At 38.2% G+C, this 24,059-nt stretch overlaps 1 protein-coding gene across 4 annotated transcripts in view; it reads right to left on the minus strand.

Moving 5' to 3' along the window:
* The window catches only part of ORC4 (origin recognition complex subunit 4), a 103,337-nt gene extending 83,010 nt beyond the window's left edge, over positions 1-20,327 (minus strand). Inside the window, exon 1 of one of the 4 annotated variants that reach the window (XM_004375365.2) lies at positions 20,210-20,327. The gene's annotated coding sequence lies outside the window, so the exon portion shown is untranslated. The remainder of the gene's footprint in view (positions 1-20,209) is intronic. The other 3 variants (XM_023730380.1, XM_023730379.1, XM_023730378.1) reach the window with 3 other exon arrangements.
* Positions 20,328-24,059: the final 3,732 nt, after the last annotated feature.

The raw sequence follows: 24,059 nt of genomic DNA on the forward strand, positions 1-24,059 counted from the left end.
CGTGTAAGGAATGAGACGGGTGACCCACTGGCAAAATTAACAAAACAAAAACAAGAGAGAAAGCAAATCATCCGTGTAAGGAATGAGACGGGTGAGATATCACAACACACCTGACTGAAACTAAAAGAATTAGAATACTACAAAAAACTGTATTAACAAATTTGAAAACCCAGAGAAAATGGATAAATTTCTAGAAACTCACTACCTACCTAAACTAACACAAACAGGTAGAACTAAACAAACCCATAACAAAAGAAGAGATTGAAAAGGTTATTAAAAGACTCACAACAGAAAAAAGCCCTGGGCCGGATGTCTTCTCTGGAGAATTCTACCAAACTTTCAAAAAGAGTTAACATCACTATTGTTAAAGCTATTTCAGAGCATAGAAAAGGATGGAATACTCCCAAACTCGTGGTATGAAGCCACCATAATCCTGATAACAAAACCAGGTACAGACACCGGAAAACAAGAAAATTACAGACCAACATCCCTCGTGAACACTGACGCAAAAATTTTCAACAGAATTCTAGCCAACAGAATTCAGCAACATACCAAAAAAATAATTCACCATGATCCAGTAGGATTTATACCAAGTATGCAAGAATGGTTCGACATTAGAAAAACAATCAATGTAATCCATCACATAAATAAAACAAAAGACAAGAACCACGTGATTTTATCAATTGATGCAGAAAAGGCATTCAACAAAGTCCAACACCCATTCATGATAAAAACTATCAATAAAATAGGAATAGAAGAAAAATTCCTCAATATAATTAAGGGCATCTATACAAAGCTAACATCATCCTAAATGGAAAGACTTTAAAAGCATTCCCCTTGAGAATGAGAACCAGACAAGGATGCCCTTTATCACCACTCTCATTCAACACTGTTCTCGAGGTCCTAGCCAAAGCAGTTAGGCCAGAAAAAGAAATAAAGGGCATCCGAACTGGTACGGAAGAAGTCAAAGTATCTCTATTCACAGATAATATGATCATATACACAGAAAACCTCAGAGAATCCACAAGAAAATGACCAGAACTAACAGAAGATTTTAGCAAAATTTCAGGATACAAGATAAACATACAAAAATCAGTTGGAGGCCTCTACACAAACAAAAAGAACCTTGAAGCGGAAATCGCCAAATCGATGTCATTTACAATAGCCCCCAAAAAGATAAAATACTTAGGAATAAATCTAACCAGAAACATGAAAGATTTATACAATGAAAACTACAAGACACTACTGCAGGAAACCAAAACAGACCTGCAAAAATGGAAAAACATACCTTGCTCATGGATAGGTAGAGTCAACATTGTGAAAATGTCAGTTCTACCCAGAGCAATCTACAGATACAATTCAATCCCGATTCAAGTTCCACTGGCATTTTTTAATGAGACTGAAAAACAAATCACCAACTTCATATAGAAAGGGAAGACATCCTGGATAAGTAAAGCATTGCTCAAAAGGAAAAAGGAAGTGGGAGGCCTCACACTACCTGATTTTAGAACCTATTATACCATCATGGTAGTCAAAACAGCCTAGCACTGGTACAACAACAGATACACAGACCACTGGAACAGAATTGAGAATCCAGACATAAATCCAGACCTATGAGCAGCTGATACGTGACAAACACCCAAAGTCCGTTATTTGGGGAAAAGACAGTCTCTTTAACAAATGGTGCTGGCATAAGTGGATATCCATCCGCAAAAAACTGAAACAACACCCGTACCTCACACCATGCACAAAAACTAACTCATAATGGATCAAAGACTTAAATATAAAATTGAAAACGATAAAGATCATGGATGAAGAAATAGAGACAATGCTAGGAGCCCTAATACATGGTATAAACACAGTACGATCCATAAGTAACAATGCACAAGCACCAGAAGAGAGACCAGATAAATGGGAGCTCCCAAAAATAAAACACTTATGCTCATCAAAAGACTTCACCAAAAGAGTCAAAAGACAACCTACAGACTGGGAAAAAAATTTTGGATATGACAAATCCGATCAGTGTCTAATCTCTAAAATCTACAAGATACTGCAAAACCTCAACAACAGAAAGACAAATAACCCAATTTAAAAATGGGCAAAGGATACGAACAGGCACTTCGTCAAAGAAGATATTCAGGCGGCTAACAGACACATGAAAAAATGCTCACGCTCATTAGCCATTAGAGAAATGAAAATCAAAACTACAATGAGATATCACCTCACCCCAACAAGTCTAGCATTAATCCAAAAAACAAAATAATAAATGCTGGAGAGGTTGTGGAAAGACTGGAACACTTATACACGGTGGGAATATAAAATGGTACAACCATTTTGGAAATCAATTTGGCGCTTCCTTAAAAAGCTAGAAATAGCAGTACCATACGATCCAGCTATCCCGCTCCTTGGAATATATCCTAGAGAAATAAGAGCTGTCACACGGACAGATATATGCACACCCATGTTTCTGCAGTACTGTTCACAATAGCAAAAAGATGGAAACAACCTAGGTGCCTATCAACAAACAAATGGATAAACAAATTATGGTATATCCACACGATGGAATGTTATGCAAACAAAGAACAAGGATGAAGCCGTGAAACATAACATGAAGAAAGCTGGAGGTCATTATTCTGAGTGAATTTAGTCAGTCACAGAAAAACAAATACTGCATAAGACCACTATTGTAAGAACTCAAGAAAAGGTTTACACAGAAACATTCTTTGATAGTTATGAGAGTGGGGAGGGAGGGTGAAGATTATTTACTAATTAGAAAGTAGATAAGAATTATCTTACGTGAAGGGAAGGACAGCACACACTACAGGGGAAGTCAGCACAACTGGACTAAACCAAAGCTAAGAAGTTTCCTGAATACAAACACTTTGAGGGACACAGTAGCAGGGGCAGGGGTCTGGGGACGATGCTTTCAGGGAACATCTAGGTCAACTGGCATTACAAAACTTATTAATAATCTGCATCCTTCTTTTGTGAGTGGCATCTGGGGTCTTAAAAGCTTGCAAGCAGCCATCTAAGATGCATGAATTGCTCTCATCCACCTAGAGTAAAGGAAAATGAAGAACACCAAAGACACAAGAAAAGTAGTAGCCCAAGAGACAGAAAGGACCACATAAACCACAGACTCCATTAGCCTCAGACCAGAAGAACTAGATGGTTCCTGGCTACCACCAATGACCATCCTGACAGGCAACAGGACAGAGAGTCCCGGATGGAGCAGGAGAAAGGTGGGGTAAAGAACTCAGGTTCTAGTAAGAAGACTTAATGGTCTGAGACTGGAGCATCCCCAGAAAACATGGCTCCTGGATTCTCTATCAGCCCAGAACTAAAACAATTTCCGAGGCCAACTCTTCAGACAGGGATTGGACTGGACTGTGGGACATAATGTGATGCTCGTTAGGAGTGTGTCTCTTAGCTCAGCTAGATACAACAGACCAAATGGGCAGCTTCTGTCCAGAGATGAGATGGGAAGGCAGAGAGGATTAGCCGCTGGTTGAATGGACATGGGGAATCAGGGATGGAAATGAGGAGTGTGCTATCACAGTACGGGAAGAGCAATTAGAGTCACATAACAATGTATGTATAAATTTTTGTATGGGGGAAAATATAAAAATAAAAAAAAATTTAATGAGATATCATTTTTGGCATGTAAAGGTGAAGGTATTTTGTTTTCTTTTTAAATTAAGATAGTAGCCAGTATTGGTGAGGTTGTGATTAATGGAACTAACATACAATAATGGCAAAAATATATATTACTAAGTGCGTCAATTCTGTATCATCTTTGATCCAGTAATTCCACTTCTAGAACTTTACTCAAAGGAAATAATCATAAATCTGCTAGAAGAATGTTTAGTATGGCACTTTTTTTAAAAAAGAAAAAAATAAGATATCCAGCAATAATTACTTAACTAAGTTATGAAACACAACAATTGCAATCTTTATATAATTTGGTTTTAAACAAAAAAATTTAATGTATCATTTTTGGTTCAAAAAGGATCAAGACTATTACTTTCTTCTGCAGTTAACTATGAGGAAGATCTTGAAATACGTGCTGAAATCTCTTAACCAAAAGTCTTACCCTTTTTATGATAATCTGTGAAAAAGCCAGGTGGAACACAAACTTACAGGAAGATTTGTGAAAATGAAATGTAAATACAAAAGGTAGTCAGTTTTTAAGCTATAGTCAGTTCAAAGTATAAAACGAAGTAAAATTCTCTGTAAAATAAAATGTATGGGGAAAATATGTCTTAGTAGATTGTGACCCTACAGCAATGTTTGTATAACAATGGAAAGTGAGCAAAGGAAATTATTAGTAACAATACTTTAAAACGAATTCATCTGTTTTCTATCTAGGAAAGCAAATGCCCGAAGAATTACTGAATAAAGCTCTTATATACATCCAATTTTTATTACTTTCCCTTGTCAATGCTGATCATAGAATATTACTCTCAGAAGTTGAGAGACTTCTGCAATATAAAACAAACAAAAATATTATTTTATAAGAGTAATGAAATGGGAAAATGTTAACTATATATTATCTCTTTTAAATTTTCATGGCAAAGTTTTATAACCCTATTTTAAAACTAAATATAAGTAAAAAGTATAATATACACATACATTTGATATATGTCAACAAATATTTAATAGAAAATCAATATTTTCATAACTTAAAATATGATATACATATTAAGATGTGATATACTAAGTTGGAGCTAAAGGCGGTGATAAAAGTAAAATAAGACGGGCAACATCTGTCTATATATATATATACATATATAGCATTATTTCTGGGTGCAGGCATTATAAATGATTTTCATGTTTTCTTATCACTTTCAGACGGTATGTTACCTTTTTTCATAACTTAAAAAATACTTCCTCATACATTTACATCAGAATCTGTATTTCATAATTTGACTATTTAAATGTGTGGAGAATATGATAAATGCTAATTATGACACTAAATCTTTTAACTTTAAAAAACATCATAAATATAAAAGTTGTTTAATTTTGTTATGTTTTAAAAACATCATTCTAACCAGAGATTGTAGCAGATTGGTACTAATTACAATGTGATACTAACAACTGAAGTCTAATGGCTACTAGCTGAAGGCTACAATTGTAGGGGAAATATTTTTGGCATCTACTCATTATAAAGTTTAAGCTGACTGAGGCATATATAAACCTAGAAGCCATTATTTCCATAGAGCAATGCAAGTTGACATTTCTGGGTCACCTATATAAAAACATTTTTATAAATGGTGGAAAGATGAGAGCACACAGGAGAGAATGAAAATGTACACCTGTCTACCAAAAGAAAACACATTTAGAGCTTTAATCTTGCCAAGTATGACCTCAACATTTTGGTCAAAACTTCCTACTATTCTCAATTCCCATATTAATCAAGGATACAGTAAAGGACCAAGATTCTGTTGTGTTTTTATTGGGGTTGGGAGGGAGACTGGAAAAATAATGAGTGAAAAGAGAAAAAAGAAATAAGGAATATGCAGTAATCACAGCGTGTTTATTTGAAGATCGTAACTTAGGGCAAGAGTTGGAGTGAAAAGGGGGAGATAAAACTGAAATAAAAGGATGGGCAACATCTGTCAATTCTAGATTTTTATTCACGTTCTAGTCTATAATCTTCAAGTCATACCTTCTTATTTCCCTATTTAAGCATTTACTAAAATGTACAAAGCTATCCAATTTCATCCGCCAATCCTATCCAAATAGAATAAATGTATAACATCACGGTCACTTAATAACCAGTCTTCCAACATACTATTTACAAAGCCATTTCCAAAGGAATCTGAAGTACTAACATGGTTTAAATTAAATGAAAGCCTCTGTCCCACTCCATTAGAAAACACGAGATTTATTTTCTAGATAGTAAAACAGAGATAGGTTTTACACTGGGGGATACCAGGTATAGTAGAGAGTGAGCGTACCAAAGACAAAAAAAAAAAGGGTGGGAGGAGGATTATTAAGAAAGTGTTTCATATTGAATGCTGAGACTCCAGAGAGCTCTTCTTTCATTTGGCTCTCAGAGCACTGGCAACCAGGCTTAAATCTTGCAGCAGGGTTGGAAATGGACACTAATCCTTTGTCGTGGGGAGCTGCCCGTGCATTGTAAGATGTTCAGCAACATACTAAGCCTTCATCTACCAAGTATCAGTAGCATCCCCTTTACCCCACGACAGTCAAAGACGTCTCCAGATATTGTCAAACACCCCTGGAAGGCAAAATTGCCCTGGTTGAGAATCACTGATCTGGAGGCCAGAGACTGAAAAATCTCTCCCATGGGAATCTTGTTATCCAAAACGAAAAGGCTTCTGAATATTTAAAGATATTGACATTAGCATTTCCCCCACCCCCAAACAGCTCAGCCAACTCTTTCTAAAGTGAGAATCACTGTGCTAACAGACTTTCAAAACACAGAGGTGTTCAGAACAGGCTCCCAATAAGGGGTTAACCCAAGCAACTCTTGGGTAGACAAGAGAGAAAGCAGAGGTGAAGTGGGTGTTCTCAAAAAATATGCACCAAGGACATTCCAGGAAGCATGCAACAAAAACATTCTTGAAAACTGCTTAGCCGAAATGTTATCACATATAAAGAAAAAATTGTTTTTTTAAAATGTCTATGGTATTGGTCATGCTAAACCCTGAGCACAAAAACTCTGCCCTTTTTCAGAATGGTGGAACATTCTGTACTTTCACTTTGTGCTGCCCAACTTGAGTTGCTATTCTTTAGTAAAACTCTGTTTCTTCTACTCCTAACAGAGTATGAGATTTTCTACTTTGACATATTTGGTGTCAGAAGTGGGATTTCTAAGGGGCATTCTCTTCAATGAACCCAAGGTGTTGAGGACTTGGGCTTTGGTACCAGCTGAGCCGTTTGAGTTCTCTGTCTCCAAGGACTCTTGGGAGTTGTCTCAAGGTAAATAACCTCTCAAATCCAAGATTCACTCCTTTGTATTACAGCTCTTTGAGTTAAGGGTTTGTTTTCGTAATTAAGATTTTGCTATCTTTTTGGAAATGGGAAATGCCAAATCTAGGGACAAACTGGAGCCTCCCTCTGACACTCCTGCCCCCTAAATGAACAAGCACTTTGATCCTTTAATCTGTGCATTTTTGTCTGGTTGGCATGACCTCACTAAATAGTCTGGAAAATCAGTGGTAACTTTGGGGTTGTTTGATCTACCTAAATTGGTTTTTCTGTGCAGTAGATTGGAAAATAACGGCTCCCAGATTAAACAACCTCAATATGATGCGTATTCTGAATGTTATCTAGAGACCTCCAAAAGACACCAAACAGTAAAATTGCTTCTTCGCAGGATACTGTTTCCAAATCAACCAAACAAAATAAGGAACTCCAATGTCAAAAACTCTGCTTCTACCCAATCTGCCCCTTTGCTGGCTGTCTCTCCTTTGTACCCTTCTTTACCCTCCTATTCCTCTGACAATACTTTATCTGAACTTCCTTTCTCTCCTAAAAAAAACCAACAGAAAAACCTCCATCTGAAATGTCCTTTAAAAATTGTCCGACGCAGAAGCTGAGGAGTCTTCTCATATTACTTTTGCCCCCTGAACATGCTCAGAGAGGCGGAGCATTTTGAAAGATTTTCCAAAGCTATGTGAAGATCGTTATAAGTCTGCTGAGAAATTTAAACTCCTTGTAGCAGCTTATCAGTCTGGGCTCTCAGATTTGTTTCAACTAGTCTATAACTGGGCCTGAAAAAACTCAGCTATGGTTAGAACACACTGAATGGAAAACTCCCCCAAAGGCAATGAAGGTTTCACTGAAGAGTCTCATTTCTGAATGGAGTTAGCAAAGTGGCGCACCGATAGCGGCCTGGAAGGACAGAACCTTAGTAATGGAAATAGATACCTGGAAAGCCAAAAAAGATAAGAAAGGAAGTGGAACAAACACGTAAAGTAATGTCACTTTGGTTACTAAACTGGGAAAAATCAAGGTAAAAAAGTTGATAATTCCCTTACAGATGACTTCTGCCATTGTTACTGGGCAGAGGGAGGTCCCTCTAATTTGAGAATGAAAGACTGATTTGAGCCATAAAGAAACAAGAAATGGAAGCTCAGAGGACGAGGAAAATTTAAACAGTTTTCTGAGTCCCCAGCACTGAGAACACCTAGTGCGAAGCAAGAAAAAGTAAAAAAGCCCTTCAAGGCAGGCTTGTGTTGAGCAGCCTTGAAAAGACCTTAGAGGCTCCCTCTAGAATGTGCTGATAACTGTCCCTGCCAAGACAACCAAGTAGCAACATAGTCGCAGCTCCAATAGTAAGAAAAAATAGAAGAACAAAAATGGGAGGGACCACTTCTGTGTCACTAGGCAACTGGGCTGGACCCATGCAACTTGCACTTGAAATGGCAGAGGCGTACACAGCACCACAAATGATTGAGGGCACTGTCAACTTTGCCTGGATCTCCTTTTAGAAATAATTAAGACTGAGGCTTAAGCTGAGGTCCCTCTATCACCGGGGGGAAGCAAAAGCCCTATGTTACAATCAAAGTTCAATGAAAAAATGAAAAGAATTGTGTCTTGGGCTTTTAGACACCAATGCACAAGTGACTCTGATCTCTATAATACCTAACACCAAGATGAGGAAAACTTTTGGGTCTGAGGTCACTTTCACTGAGACCCTTGCCCAAGCCTGACTATATAGCTAAATCCTTTCGGAAACCCAATAAACCTCTGTCAATTTGTTGGGCCTAGATGTTTTGCTTAAATGCAATTGTCATTTGCAATTTACTGAAAATGGAGAGATATTACTATGTTTGTCTGATGTTCCCCAAAATACTGACATGGGTTTTAAATCAGAACAGATTCAAAGGGAAGAGGTTGCTTGCTGCTTGCTTGCGCTTGTCATGCACAATGGATAATTCAACCCAACCTAGCCCTCTCCCCCCCAATGTTATTTCTTTAATCCCTGACTATTATGTTCATAGATGTAACTGAGTTTTGTCAGCAGAGCCAATTAACATCCAAAAAGGTACACGTAAACCCCTGCCAATGATTCCCCAGTACTCCCTTAAGTGAGAAGCCTAGGAGGGCCTGGCTCCCCATATACAAGATTTCTTTTCTAAAGATTTGATTGTCCCCTGCACCAGCCCTTGCAATACCCTTGTTCTTCCTATGAAAAAAAAACAAACAATAGGGGCTGGACGTTTGTTCAAAATTTGTATGTCATTAACTGCAGTTATTCCTAGGTTTCCAGGAGTCCCAAAACCTTGTTTACTACTTTCCAATATCCCTCTGAACACTACCCATTTTACAGTTGTTAAACCTTTGCAGTGTTTTTTTTAGTATTCCTGTGCACCCTGAAAATCAGTATATTTGCTTTCACCTGGGAAAATCAACAATTTACCTGGACTAATGTCTCAGATATTTACTGAATCTCCCACTTATTTTTCCCAAATTCTCCATGTAGACTTGCAGTCTTTGCAGTTTATAAACAAATCTAAATTGTTACAACATGTTGATGATTTACTGGTAAACTCAATCTCTCAGCAGACTTACATCAATGATAGTGCAGTTTTGTTAAAACATTTGGCTGCTAGTGGACATAAAGTCTCCAAAGAAAAGTCACAGGTGTCTCAACCTTCTGTCAAGTATTTAGGCCCCCTAATCTCTGCAGAAAACATCTCTATTGATCCTAAACAGAAGGAAGTCATTTGTGTTTTTCCTATATCTAAAACACAGAAACAGCTATGGTGATTTCTAGGACTTTGTGGCTATTGTAGGACTTGGAATCCTAATTTTTCTTTGCTGGCCCAACCCTTATGTAAGTATTTAAAAGCCTCTGAACCAGACTCATAGCATATTCTACCAGAAGATCACGAGGTTACAGACAAAAGAGGCTTTAACAAAAACACCAACTATTATCTAGACTTTCTTCTTTTTATACATAAAGTGCCTGGAAACACTTTAGGTGTACTGACCCTGTAACATGGAAGGTATCAAAAACTGGCAGGCTATTACAGCCTGCAGCTTGACCCTGTAGCTAAAGGATACCCTCCCTTGTCTCTGGGCTGTAGCTGCTACAGCCAAATTAGTAGAAACCACCGCAAATATAGTGCTGGGAAATCTTTCAGATGTTTATGTGCCCCATGCTGGATCTGCCATACTTAGTTTTGCTTTCACTCAACATCTTTCTGCCAGTTCAAACTTCTTATGAGGTTCTCCTGGCCGCATCTAATGTTAAGACTACATTCTGTGACTTGTTTAAACAAAGGCACCCTTCTCCTCAGAAACTGACACTGATAATTACGCTATGCATAACTGCCTGGATTTAACTGAACAGCTTTTGACTCCTTGAAAGGATTTAAGAGAGATCCCCTTAACTAAACATAATTTAGCTTTGTTTGTCGATAGCTCCTACTTGAAACCAAATCCTACTAGTTCTCATTACGAGGATGAATACGCCATCACAACTTCTACTGAAGTCCTTGAGAGAGAAACTGTCCCTGGAGCTACTTCTGCCCAGCAAGCTGAATTAACTGCCCTTACTAGAGCTTTAAAGATTGCTTCAGGAAAGCCTGTTACTATTTATACTGGTTTGTAGCATTGTTTTGGGATTGTAAATGATTTTGGCATGATGTAGAAACACAAAGGATTTTTAATCTCTTGTGTGACTACCATAAAAAATAGAACCTTAGTGGTAAACCTTTTAGACACTCTTCCACTCCCCTCTGAAATTCCTGTAATAAAAACACAAGCTCACCAGCCAAAGGGAGTACCCCAAAATGGAAAGATTAGAGGGAATGCTCTTGCTGACAAAGCAGCCAAACAAGCTGCTTCCAAAATTACTATTGCCCTCATGATGAATTAAAAAAAAGATGCTTGGAATTTGTTTACCGATGGCCCCAACCTTTATGAATTAACTTCAGAAAAACCTTTAAAGCACCAAAGACTCTTTGGAGTGATAGAGAAACCCATTTCACTGGTCAAATCATTCAAGAAATACGTAGAAATGTTCCCATTTTTCAGAGGTTAGATTATCCTACTGCCCCTAATCTTCTGGCCTAGTGGAAATGACTGTCGGTATAATACAAAGTCAATCAGCCAAACTTTGTGAGGCCCTAAATTTATCCTGGATTAACATACTTCCTTCAGTCCTTTTGAACTTAAGCTCTACCCCATTCGGATCCCATAAACTTACTCCATATAAGATATATTACCAAAAGACCTATGGTCCTCCCTCATGTTGCCTATACTAACTCTAACACTGTTCAACCTGAATTCTTAAAATACTGTGGGGAATCTTTAATCCAATACTCTAACAAATATTTTTCACAGATCAAAGAAGCCTTTCATGACCAAGAGTTAGCATCCCAAAATCTGCCTAACATTGTCCCCAAAGACTATGTATACTAGAAAAAACGTCAACTAAAAGACTCACTAGAACATAGCTGGAAAAAACCGTATCTAGTTCTCCTAACCAATCCATGTGCTGTCAAATTACAGCGAGTTAAAACCTGGGTCCATTTGTCACAACTAAAGACAGCCAAGACACCCCTGTGGGCTTCTCAACCCTCTGGAGAACTAAAATTCACTTTAAAATGCCCTAGTGGCCAGAAGCAGATGACATGTGAGGTAGACTGCAGATTTCAAGATCACGAAATAAGACTCCATGAATCTTGCTGAATTTTGTGACCTTTGTTTTATAATTGTAGCCATTCTTATGTTATGAGCTTTACTTGTGGTCTTTTTCTTTGATAATTTTATTCAATACGAAGGTTTGCTTAAATTTCATCCTTCTCTTTTTCAGTGGTATCTTTTGCTGCATGTAAAGAGAATGCATTTATCAAATACACCCAACCAGTAACTAACACCAACAATTTGACTGAATGTTTGATCTGTCATCCCCGTCTACAATCTGGGCATGAAAATTCAGATCCATTAGCATTTCCTATATCAAATTATAGTCCTGAACCCAGTGCTACTATTAATTTCAATATTACCTTTAAGCAAACCATAAGTGTTAGGCTGTAGCATACCCCTGGATTGTTAGCCCAACATCAGGTAGCACGCTTCAACTTAACTCAATCCATGAAATAACAATTGAATTGTTCTAAAATAAACTCATTTCTCAGTTGGAACAGATTACAGAAGTATTGCCTAAATGATACTACTTTTCCACTCCACCTTGCTGATACCCCTAGATACTTCGGAGTTTGTTCCAAAGTGCAATCCAATTACCCAATTGCTTATGGCGAAGTAAGACCTATTTAAACAACTTGTCTCCGCTTTGTACTAAGTTCTGGACCCAAATAAGATTAAGGTGATTGTCCCTGTGTAACAATTCCCTTACTGAAGACTGGGTTAAGCAGGTTATGAAACTATTCCTTTCCTGGAAAATTACACTGGGAACAATATGATCTGTGGTCCTCCTGGATATGTATTTTTACGTGGAGGATCAAATTACAACACAGTAGAAGATTCAAACGCAGGTGACAGCCCCTATGCTTCGGCATTGCCCTGCTTGGATGGAGGATGAGAGAGCAACGCACATTAGCTCTCTTAAGAGTTCCCCTAAATATCCACTCTTGTAAACGGAAGTGTACATTGGACAAGTGATCTGAAGATCATTTTTCGAAATGAGAGCTTCTATGCCAGACCATAATCCAACAGCTGATAAACTTGGATTGGGATAGGTGTTCCTTCAAGCACTTTTACCCAATTATGGTATTCCCCAACTTGAGAAATCCATTTGCAACTTATCTGTTACCCTGGCTCTGGCTGTAGATGACATTGCAGATAAAATGGCTGCTCAACAAAGATTTCAGAATCTCTTGCTAAGGTGGTACTAGACAATATAATAGCTCTTGATTTCCTTCTAGCCCCACAAACAGGGGTTTAAGCTATTACTAATACCTTCTGTTGCATTTGGATAAACACTACCACAGAAGTGGAACAACACATCAGGAAAATCTGCCAAAAAGCTACTTGGCTGCATTCAATATTTCCTAGGCCTGACTCCTCTATTTTAGATATCGTTAGTTGGTTACCAAACGGTACTGGTTCTTCGCCGCATTCCATATTACAAACTAGCTTAATTCTTTTAGTTTCTTTACTGATTATTATAGCATTAATCAAACATTATATGAAAAGCTTGTCTAATTCCTACAACCAGAGTGAAACTTCTCTGACTATACGAAGAATCATGTATTTCAAGAAACTGAGACCTTAGATGAAAACTGCTTTCACACCTCAATTTGATGTTTTTGCTATGTTATGTACGTATCTTTGTTTACCTTGAATTCTACTCTTAAACCCTTAATGGCGTCTAGATTAATGAAAAGGAACTACCTTTACCTCCCTGCACGTTTCATGTTGACCCGTATTGCTCGAGTTTGTTCTGAATTTGTTCCTCCTATTTGGTCTAGCCTGATGCCATAACCTCAGTAAGGATCCGCTCACCCTGAAGATGAGGCCTAGTAGCTTGGCAAGATTAAGAAAACAATTTTTGGTTAACTGAAACTCCTCAAGGAAGCTAAGTCCTTGAGAAAAAAGGATACCTGATTCTGGGTGATTAGCACCCCATAGCGGAGGCTGGATCAAAAGGGGGAATATGCTAGAAAACTTCAAAACACAGAGGCATTCGAAATAGGTTCTTAATAAGGGGTTAACATGAGCCACTCTTGGGCAGACAAAGGAAGGAGCAGAGAAGTGGTTGTTCTCAAAATGTATGCGCCAAGGACATTCCAGGAAGTGTGTAACAAAAATGTTCTTGAAAACTGCTTACCCAAATTGTTACCATGAACCACTACCAAGAAAGAATTGTTTTTTGAAATGTCTGCGGTATTGGTCATGCTGAACCCTGAGTATAAAAACTGCCCTTTTTGAGAGCAGTGGAGCACTCTGTACTTTCAGTTGGTGCTGCCCAACTCGATTTGCTATTCTTCAACAAAACTCTTCATTTTTTCTACTCCTATCAGATTACAAGATTTTCTTCTTCGATACCATTAATAGGTAACGAGACCCAATCATGTTCAGAGATTCAAAACAGCTTCATAATTCCTCTTATTTGTATGTGCACACACAATCAAGGATCACAAGACACCTGGAAACAGTCTCTAACATGAATGAACACAAAACGTACAAATAGAAAGAAAAACCTGAATACAGTAGAACCTGCTGCTGTTGAGTCAATTCTGGTTCACAGTGATCCTAAAGGAAGAGTGGTATTGCCCCACAGGGTTTTCAAGAAGTGGCTGGTGGATTCAAACTACCCACCTTCTGGTTAGCAGCTGTAGCTCTTACCACTGTGCCAGTAAGCAGGGAGAAATAAACTTCAAATACAAAACCCTCAAAACTATAATTAAATCCATAGATATAAAGCACAACATTGCTCCATGAAACAATAACAAGATGCCATAGGAAAAAAAAGGCTCCTGGAAATTAACAATATATAATAAAACAAAAGTCTCAAAGGTTTGAAAAATCAAGTGAAGCATATTTCCCAGAAAACAAAGTAAAAAACAAAAAAAGAGAAACTTCCTCAGAGCTGAGAGGTACAAGCTACCAGACAGAAAGGACGAACAAAACGGATGACCACAGACTCATAATACAGTCACATCACTGTAAAGTTTCAGAACACTGGGGACAATAAAGAGAGGATCCTACAAGCTTTCAGAGGGGATATAAAAATGACATGAAAAGTGTAAGAAATAAGAATGGCCTCAGATTTCATATCAGATGTTAAGAATGCCTTCACAATTCTGAAGAAAAACACTTTGCAACTTAGAATTCTACACCAAGCCGAACAATCAGGGCAAATTAAAGACATCTACACAAAATATTTTTCTCTCAAAAAGCTACTGGAGACTAATTCACCAAAATGTGGGAGTACACAAGACACGGAATTACATGGGATACAGGTGATACGATCCATCATAGGATAGAGGCTGCACAAGGATCAACCATATCACACAACCAGCCTAAACTGGAGTAGATCAGAATGCTCTAGGAGCAACTTCTCAATGACATTTAAACTGATAAAAATACTTGATATTTCTGAATATATGAAAAGGATATGCTGACAACCAGCAGACAGTTTAAAACTAAATTAATGCTACTTAGAACTATACAAACTACATAAACACTGAATGATCATCTAACTGAAACCTAAGATATTAGACAGAAAAACAAAGAATGGTTAAGGTTTTTCACAGATAAAAACTATATTTACATTGTCCACAGGAAGTCAACAGATAATGCCTAAAACTGAAAAAATCAAGAGGTAGCAATACGAGATTTTATTCAGATATGGAGGTAAATACCAAAATAATCAGTCAAAAAAGTTTTCGGAGTGTTTGTCTTTAGAGATAGGGGAATGGGAGGTTGTGACAGCCTCCAGCTGTTAGCATCTTCAGGGTCAACGGTAGTTACAAAGAGCTACTTTTGTGCAATATGACACTTCCTGGAGCAACTCATACTCAGAGACTGAGCAAGGTGAGAGGATAAATGTCCAATTATTTTGGTCCAACAGGGCAACTTTGATAGGCAATGTTCTGGAGAACAATCTGTTATAAAGACGTATCTGCTGTTTTTAGTAACAAACCATGTATAAGTAACTGATACTATATAGTTTTTCCCTCTGAAACCGTTAATTTAAAAAAAAAGAAAAGAAACAGACTATTAAAAAATATTTTCTAATTTTATTTGTTTTCTTATGTTGTAGAAGCCAGTGTAATTTAAAAAGTTTAAAACTAATGTATGACTTAAGTTAAAATGTACAGTTTTGACTAGAAGCATGATAAACTGCTGAAATGTAATCTCAAAAAAAAAAAAAGTAAAATAGAGAGTTTGAAGTTTCTATTTTGGTAACAGCAGACTGGATCAACCTTCTTGCTGAGGCCAACAAAAAGCACTTCATAATAAAAAGCAAAGAAATATAGTGCTGTGAAATTACACAGCAAAATCTAGTACAAGGTAAACCAAAGAAATGAGCCACACACCCAGTCACTTCTGTCCTGAGGGCATTTGCCTATCCAGAAGAAAAGTCAAAGCTGGGCACTCAGATAAATCATCCAATTTACACTGAGACTTTAAGGGCAACGTTATCAGGATAAAGGAGAATTGGAAGTAAAGCAGAACACACATGGACTTGCAGCTCTGCTTAATGTCACAATACAATAAAAGAAATCCCAAGCCTTGAACCAGAATTAAGTCATTTGGAACTGGCAGCACCCTTAGGTGTCTTTCAAAAACAAAGGAAAATTCCCTCTTGAGAAAGATACCATCATCCTAGGACTCATGTACTCCTGCAATTTTTCAAATACAACTACCAGATTACAAGTACACACCCACACACAAAAAGACATCATGAGCAAAAGCCAGCAGAAACAAACATATAAATTCAGAAACTAGAATTACCTACCACAGACATAAATTAACTACAAATATCATGCAAATAATACAATAAAAAAGCCAAGACTGAACTAAAAATGGAAATAGATGATGTTTTAAAGACACTGATCCACATATTCAAGAATCCCAATAAACCCAAAGAAGGATAAAGAATTCCACACAAAAACATGATGATAAAACAGCAGAAATTCTAAGATAAAGAGAATACGTTAAAAGACAGATCTCCTTGGAAGCAGCAGAGTCAGACTGACAGCTGACTTCTCAACGTCAATAACAGAGGCCAAAAAATAGTGGAATATTATCTTCAAGGTGTTGAAAAACATATGACTACAAACTTACAATTAAATACTTGCAAAACATTCAAGATTGAAGGTGAAATAAAGACATTATAAAGTACGGGAAAAAAATTAAAAGAGAATTGGCCATCGGGATACTAGCATTAAGGAACTCCTACAAGGTGTACCTAAACAATAGGAAAAGGAAAGATCCTGAAAGAAAAATCAACGATGTAGGAAGAAACGAACAAAGAAAGTAGTAAATATATTGGAACATCTAACACTGATAGTAGAGAACAGCATCGTCCAACAGAAATATAATGCCCCTTACATATATAATTTAAAATTTTCCAGTATCTAAATTAAAAAGTAATATTAATTTATTATAATTTCAACATGTAATCAGAATTAAAAAACCTGAGATATTTTACAGTACGTTTTCATATTAAGTCTCCTAAAATCTAGTGTGTATGTGACATGTACAGTATATCATTAAGTTGGTTAATTTTTCATCAGAATTTGTATTTTTATAAAATTTACAGTTGAGAAAATAAATCACATACTCAAGATGTTCCAAATGTACTTAAAAGTTTTCCAATAGCTGAACTGAGTATGTTTTCAAATTTAACATTAAATAAGATGAAAAATTCAGTTCCTCAGTCACACTAGCCTCATTTTAAGTGTTCAGTAGCCACATGCTGCTAATGGATAATGTATGGGATAGCACAAGCACAGAACATGATTTCTGCAGTTAAATCTTGAAGTAAAACACAGACAATAGAAAAACTGCAAAAGACTTAAAATGGCAATTTAAAAAAAAATCCAATTGTCTAATAAACTTTTAAAAGGTGCTCACTCTCATAAACAGGGCAGTGCAAATTAAACAACAGTAAGATAAAGCTACATTCATCAGGTTGGCAAAAATGAAAAAGCATCAATGATTGATGAGAATGTAGAAATAAAGGGAACTCTCATACACTACTGGTGGGAGTATGAACTGGTGCATCTGCTTTGGAAAACTTTGGTAAAATCTAGTGAAGCTGAAGACAAACACATACACCCTACAAAAATGCATGTTTATGTGCATAAAAATATACGTATAAGAACACTGACAGCAGCACTGTTTACAAGTGCTAAATACTAGACATAATCCAAATATTCATCAGCATTAAAAACAACAACAAAAAAATCTGTTGCTGTTGAGTCATTTCTGACTGATATTGATATCCCATGTGTTACGCAGTAGAATGGCTCCACAGTGTTTTCTTGGCTGTAATCTTTATAGAAATAGATTGCCAGGCCTTTCTTCCATGGTGCCACTGGGTGGGTGGATTCGAACGACCAAACTTAGGTTAGTAGTCGAGGGCAAACCGTTTGTGTCAACTAGGGGCAGAATCAACTCAACAGCAACTAGTCGCCAACATTAACCAAAACCCACTGCTGCAGAGTTGATTCCAACTCATAGCAACCCCGTCAGACAGAGTAGAACTGCCCCACAGGGGTGCCAAGGCTGTAAATTCTTATGGAGGCAGACTGGCATGTCTTCTCCTGCGGAGCAGCTGGTGGGTTCAAACGGCCCACCGTTTGGTAGGCAGCTGAACACTTTAACCACTGCTCCACCAGAACTCCAGTTCATCAGCATTATCCACCCACTGCCGTCGAGCTGATTCCGACTCATAGTGACCCCATAGCGTTTCCAAGGCTGTAAATCTTTACAGAAGCAGCCTGCCACATCTTTCTCCTACCAAGCTGCTGGTGGCTTTGAACCACCAACCTTTCAGTTAGCAGTTGATTGCTTTAACCACTGCACCACCAGGGCTCCTTTCTCCAACATCAGACTGGTTAAAGGAATTTAGGCTTACTCACAAAAAGAATTAATATACAATAATTACTATACTGCACAACAAAAGCAATGAAAATATATGAACAACTGCTTAGTAACAGGGTTAAATCTTAGCAACATCCGAGAAAAAGGACATGAAATGATAATGTATAATTCCACTATATTTTAGGAATACCAGCATAAGTGGTTAAAAGAAATAAATCAGAAGGAAAAGCAGTAAATACCATAAAAATCAGGATAGTGTTAACCTCTGGGAGGGGTGAAGAAGAGGAAATGATCAGAAATGGATGAAGGGAGGAGTGATTCTCAGGCGCCAGCAATGTTCTAGCTCTTGGCTGTGGTAGTGGTTAGAGCGCTCACTTTATAATTGTTCATTATACTCCACCTTCCATGTGTTGTGCACTTTTCTCCATATGCAGTATTTACCACAAAAAAAAGATCCCAAAAATTTTATCTTAGGCACTTTAACTGCCTTGCTATAATTATTTTGTTACAAATTGGTAGGTATTTGTTTCACTAGAGAAAAAAATTTAAGGCACAGCATTCTGATTTTGATTCCATCTAACATGATTACTGTACATCCAGAAAGAAATACAAGATGATGATAAATAGGACTCACTGCCAAATATATAGGAAGTCAAACTCAGAAACAACTTTAATTGATAGCATAGTCCAAAAGACCCATTACAGAATTAAACAACATCACACGATAAACACGAGGAAGTTTAGATGAAAATCTTTCAAAGTATCTTTACAAAAGAAGACATCTGAAAGATGTGAAAATGCTTTTTGTTAAGATGAACAGAATGTGAAAAGAACAGTGTTATTTCACAACAAAACTTTATTAATCTAAGTGTATGAATTCTTTCTTAAATATTTTTAATTCTGTGTTCACATCAACTCATTATTTCCAGCAAAAATACGTAGTATTTAATTGAGAAACCAAAGGCTTAAAATCCAAGACCAGTACCCAAAAAAACTTGAGACAAAATACTTTAAAATATGCTATTTACACTAAACCTTGATGATATCGCTTCTCTCTTTACCAACAATAAAACTTATTATCTAGGACTACATAATCCCATGTCCCTCTCTGAGAACAGGCATAGGTTTTGTGTTGCAACAGCAACATAAAACGTGGAAGGAAATCCTTCCACTCAAGACTTCCCTGACTGCTTCTTCCCTCAAGCCACTCCAGAATTTCAAGGAGGGTTGCGAGGTAAGGACTGAAGGCCACAATACATAATACAAGCAATGCATCTGGTGCCAAAAGCTGGTCAAAATTCATATACGGGGTTTGTCTCCGTCCCTGGACAGGTCCCCTGCCCCGAGCTGAGAAAGCAATTACTAGTCACCGGCAGAGGTTCCATAGATCCCATTTCTTACACCTAACCATCACGTTCCTCATCCACCACCGGGTGTAGTCGTCACCCTGCCGTAAATCTACAGTCCTCAAGACTCCCTGCACTCGTCAGAGATTCGTCTGCGGCCTCACGGTGAAGCCACGAAACAGAACGAGCCCGCCTGGTCCTGGCCTGTGTGGCCTAGACAAGCCTGCCCCATTCCCGCATTCCCAGTATCCACAGCCTTCCATCCTCCCCTTTCGATTCGTCTTTCAACACTGGCGTCCCCGGCCTTCGTTCTGAGGCCAACGTATCCCAATTCACCTCTCGCAGAAAAGCCTGCTTACCAGGGCAAACACGGGAATGCAGCGACCGCAGAAACAGTTTCTCAAGCTCGCTGACCGTACTTAGCTTCGGCTTCACCTGCGAATGCCAACAACACGCAACCACTCCCGACTTGCCCCGCGCACGCACCGCCTCTCCCACCCCGCCCCCTTCACGCCCAAACACGTGACCTTCCATCGCCTCTGTCCACGCCCACTTCCGTTCCTCCACTTTCCCTTAGGAGGGAGGAGGGGGCTGGGGGAGTTAAAGAGTAACGACTTCTTCCTCCCCCCCGCCCCCGCCCCCCTACCGTGCTACAATGTCTTCCGGGTCACAAGCGCCTCTGCGCCTTCTGGGAAACCATCTCATTTCCTCCCCTCCCCCTCCTCCTGCCCTCAACCAACCAGCCTCCCGTCAGAGAGGGACATGCGCAGTGAGTGCCTCCCATCTCTTCTACCCGAACCCCCCCTCCCCCCCAAGCAGAGAGACCCCAGCAGCAGCAGCAGCTGATGATGAAGAGAGAGGCAGTGGCAGAGGGGGGGCACCTTTTATTTCTATTTTTAAAGGGACAGGACACTAATTTTACCGCACTTCAACCTTGAATTGAGGGGGGTGGGGGGAAGGCGGCTGAGTTCCTTCCCCCACCCTCCAGCCCGGAGCCCTGAGAGGGGGATTGAGCCTGAGAGAGAAGGAGAAGGAGTTTCTTCTTCTTCGAAACCCCCCATCCTACCCCCTCACCCCTCCACTCGCCTCCCTCCCGAGCCCCCTCCACCCTCCTCCTCTTTGGCCGTGAGAGGAGGAGAGAAAGAGACCAAAAGCCTCTTAGCAACACAGACCCTTCTCTGCTGCTGCTGCTGGCTGCTGGCTGCTTGCTGCTGCTGCTGCTGCTGCTGGCTGCTTGCTGCTGCTGCTGCTACTGCTGCTGCTTGGCCCTGGCTGGAGACATCTCACTACACCCAGGAGCAGCCACTTCCCCAGCTCTCCTCCTCCTCCTTCGCCTCCTCCTCTACTCCCCCCCTTTATTACCCTTTGTGTCATCCTCCACAGCTCCAGGGAAGGGACTCAAAAGTGGGGGGCAGGAAAGGTAAGTGTGTCTGTGGGGGCTTCATTGCCTTCCTCTGGCTCTGACTTTCACTCCGGGGCAACAGTAGCACCAAACCACAAACGCAGTGGAGCTCGGGGGTGCGGAGGGGGTGGTGCTGGGGGGTGAAGGAGGGGTTGGAGTGGGGAGGGGTGTGTGAGGTGGGGTGCCCATCCTGTCAGGGGAGGAAGGGCACTTTTATTTTTATTTGCTGTTGTCAAAAGTGGTTTCTCTTCTCTAGCTAACATCTGATTGTGTCTTGCTCCAGTGGGGGAGAATACAAAAACAACCCCCTCCTTCCTCCAATGAGGCGCCAGGGAAAGAGACAGAAAGATGCACACTTTCTAGATGTCACTTAAAAAAATTCATTTGGGGAGATTTTTCTTTTTCCTCAGGAAAAGCTCCACTGCATTTGTTTCTGAGTAGGAAAATGTCGGGATCTGGATTGTACTGAAACTGGTTATCCATTCGTAGACCTGAGTGTTTTCCCCTTTTTAGTCCTCTATGTGATTTGGATATTGACTTCAGTGTTGGAACAGACTTAATTGTTTTTTGCTTTGGGGTTTAATTTTCCATTTTTTCGTTTTGTCTCAGTTGCATAGAAAATTTCAGAATTTTAGTTGATTGAGGCCTTTGGTTAGATTTTGACTTTTATATTGCATTTTGTGTTATGTTTACATATTTCATATATCAGTATATAAGTTCAAACCTCAAAATACTTGAAGTTTAAATACCACTGGTATTTTTTTTTTCAATATACGTTCCTGATACTTATTTTCTGTAAGATGAGAATATTAGTTATTTCATAATTAATCTGGTAATTTTTCTAATCTTTGTAACTTCTTTGAACATGTAATCGCCATTGAAAACTTTATGTTGTTCTGGCTTCATGGAATGCCAAACCTCTCCATCAATAGTTTGCTGGAGTGGTACCACTTTCAGTTTTAACTGAATTATTTATTTACTGTTGTAAATTGAGATGAGTTTTTCATCTCATGGGGTACTGAACCAAATTGCTCACTGTACGTGAAAGACAAATTTCTAAAATATGATCATGAGTAAAACAAATCATGAAGTTGTAGTTAGTATACTGTAGTTAGATATGAACTAAAAGATAAATCCAGATTTAAGTTTATAGGATAACAATCTTCATAAAAATCACTGTTCTCCATTTTTACATGATATATTCTTAGTGAATGGCTTTCATATTTAGTGTCACATTTTATTTCACAAATACTAGAAAGTGTGTTTCTGATGTAGGCCTTTTACTGGGGCTTATATTGGAAAGTGTTATTTTGTTTCATACATAAATTTCTTTATCCTTTCCTTGAGGATGGATGCATATATGCATATATACCCACACACACACTCTCTCTTTCTCTGTCTCACACACATACAAACACACATTCTCACACCCTTTTTTGTAACTGCATTGGTATCTCTGATCCCATAATTTATGTCAGCAAAAAAAATTCCTTGTAAAGCAGCAATTTTGTGATCAGACTGGCAATATGAAAATAGTTTGATCAACTAGAAAGGATTGAAGAAAAATAAGTCTAGGATGATATTTAACATAAATATTATAAAGACATGATAATACTTTTATTTTTTTTTTGTTTTCTTGATGAAAATGCCAAGATACAATGTACTCATTCTAGTAGCAGAATAGCAATGCATATGTAGAAACTTATTCTGTAAAATTGTAGTTACGAACTGTGTGCAAAAGTAGACATTTACACACAAAAAAAAACTGTACAGCAGTAATCAATATGATCTCATTTCTCTCCTTTCTGTTATAAATTTAAACAGTTCTTATCTTTCTCTGAGGTGTAATTGGTGAACTTAAGCAGAAACCTCTACCAAATTCAAGTTTTTCCACTACATCAATACTACTATTCTAAGTCCGCTTAGGATTTCTTGTTTTCATCTTAAAACCACAGTAACTTTAACTTAGGAGATAAAAAGTAGAACTTAGTGAAGAAATCAATTTTAAGTAAAGCAAATTATATAGCTAATTGGGGGTGGTTTAAGATAGTTGCTTAGTATGCAGCTAAGCAGAAACTTGCAGTCTTGAGTCTAATACCTTTCCTTAGTTTCCGTTTTCCTTTGGAAATATTCCTTATCTCATTCCCACCCTCCCCCAAGGGTAACCCTTTCTGGTTTGATGATTTCAGACTTTCTCTAAGTTGGATAATGATTTACGTTTTAGAAAACTCTTTATTGTGTTTTTATTATTGCTTAATTTTTAAGCATTGAGAACTATTGATATTTTAGGATTGTACTTTTTCAGCTAGGTACGATCTTGGAGGTCACTTTATCCAACTCTTCATTTTCCATATTCTGAGGTTCAGAGAGCTTAAAAGACTTGCCCAAGCTTCCATGGCCTGTAAGTGAACAGAGCAGGGACCTGAACTCAAGTCTCTTGACCATCACTGTGTTACACTACCTCATTTTCATTTGTCAGAAATGAAACTACTGCAATTAAGGGTATATATGAAGGCATATTCTTCTAATAATATTAAGGGAAATAGCTCTAAAACCGTAATTGTGTCCAGATTATAATATAGTAATTTATTGGTGATTTTCTTTAGGAAATACCAATTTTACCCATTGTGGATTAGTGCTTTTTTGAGAATCATTTCAGCTTTCTTAATGCTTACTTTATCTCTTGTACTTCCAATTAATAAGTAAATATACTTCTTACTCATAAGGAGCTATATTTATAAGAAGAAAATAGACTGCCTAATGTATTGCAAATGTTTATTTCTGAGTCTTCCCTTATGAACTATTTA

The sequence above is a fragment of the Trichechus manatus genome, unplaced genomic scaffold, assembly GCF_000243295.1.
Source record: "Trichechus manatus latirostris isolate Lorelei unplaced genomic scaffold, TriManLat1.0 scaffold00036, whole genome shotgun sequence".
Lineage (NCBI taxonomy): Eukaryota > Metazoa > Chordata > Mammalia > Sirenia > Trichechidae > Trichechus > Trichechus manatus.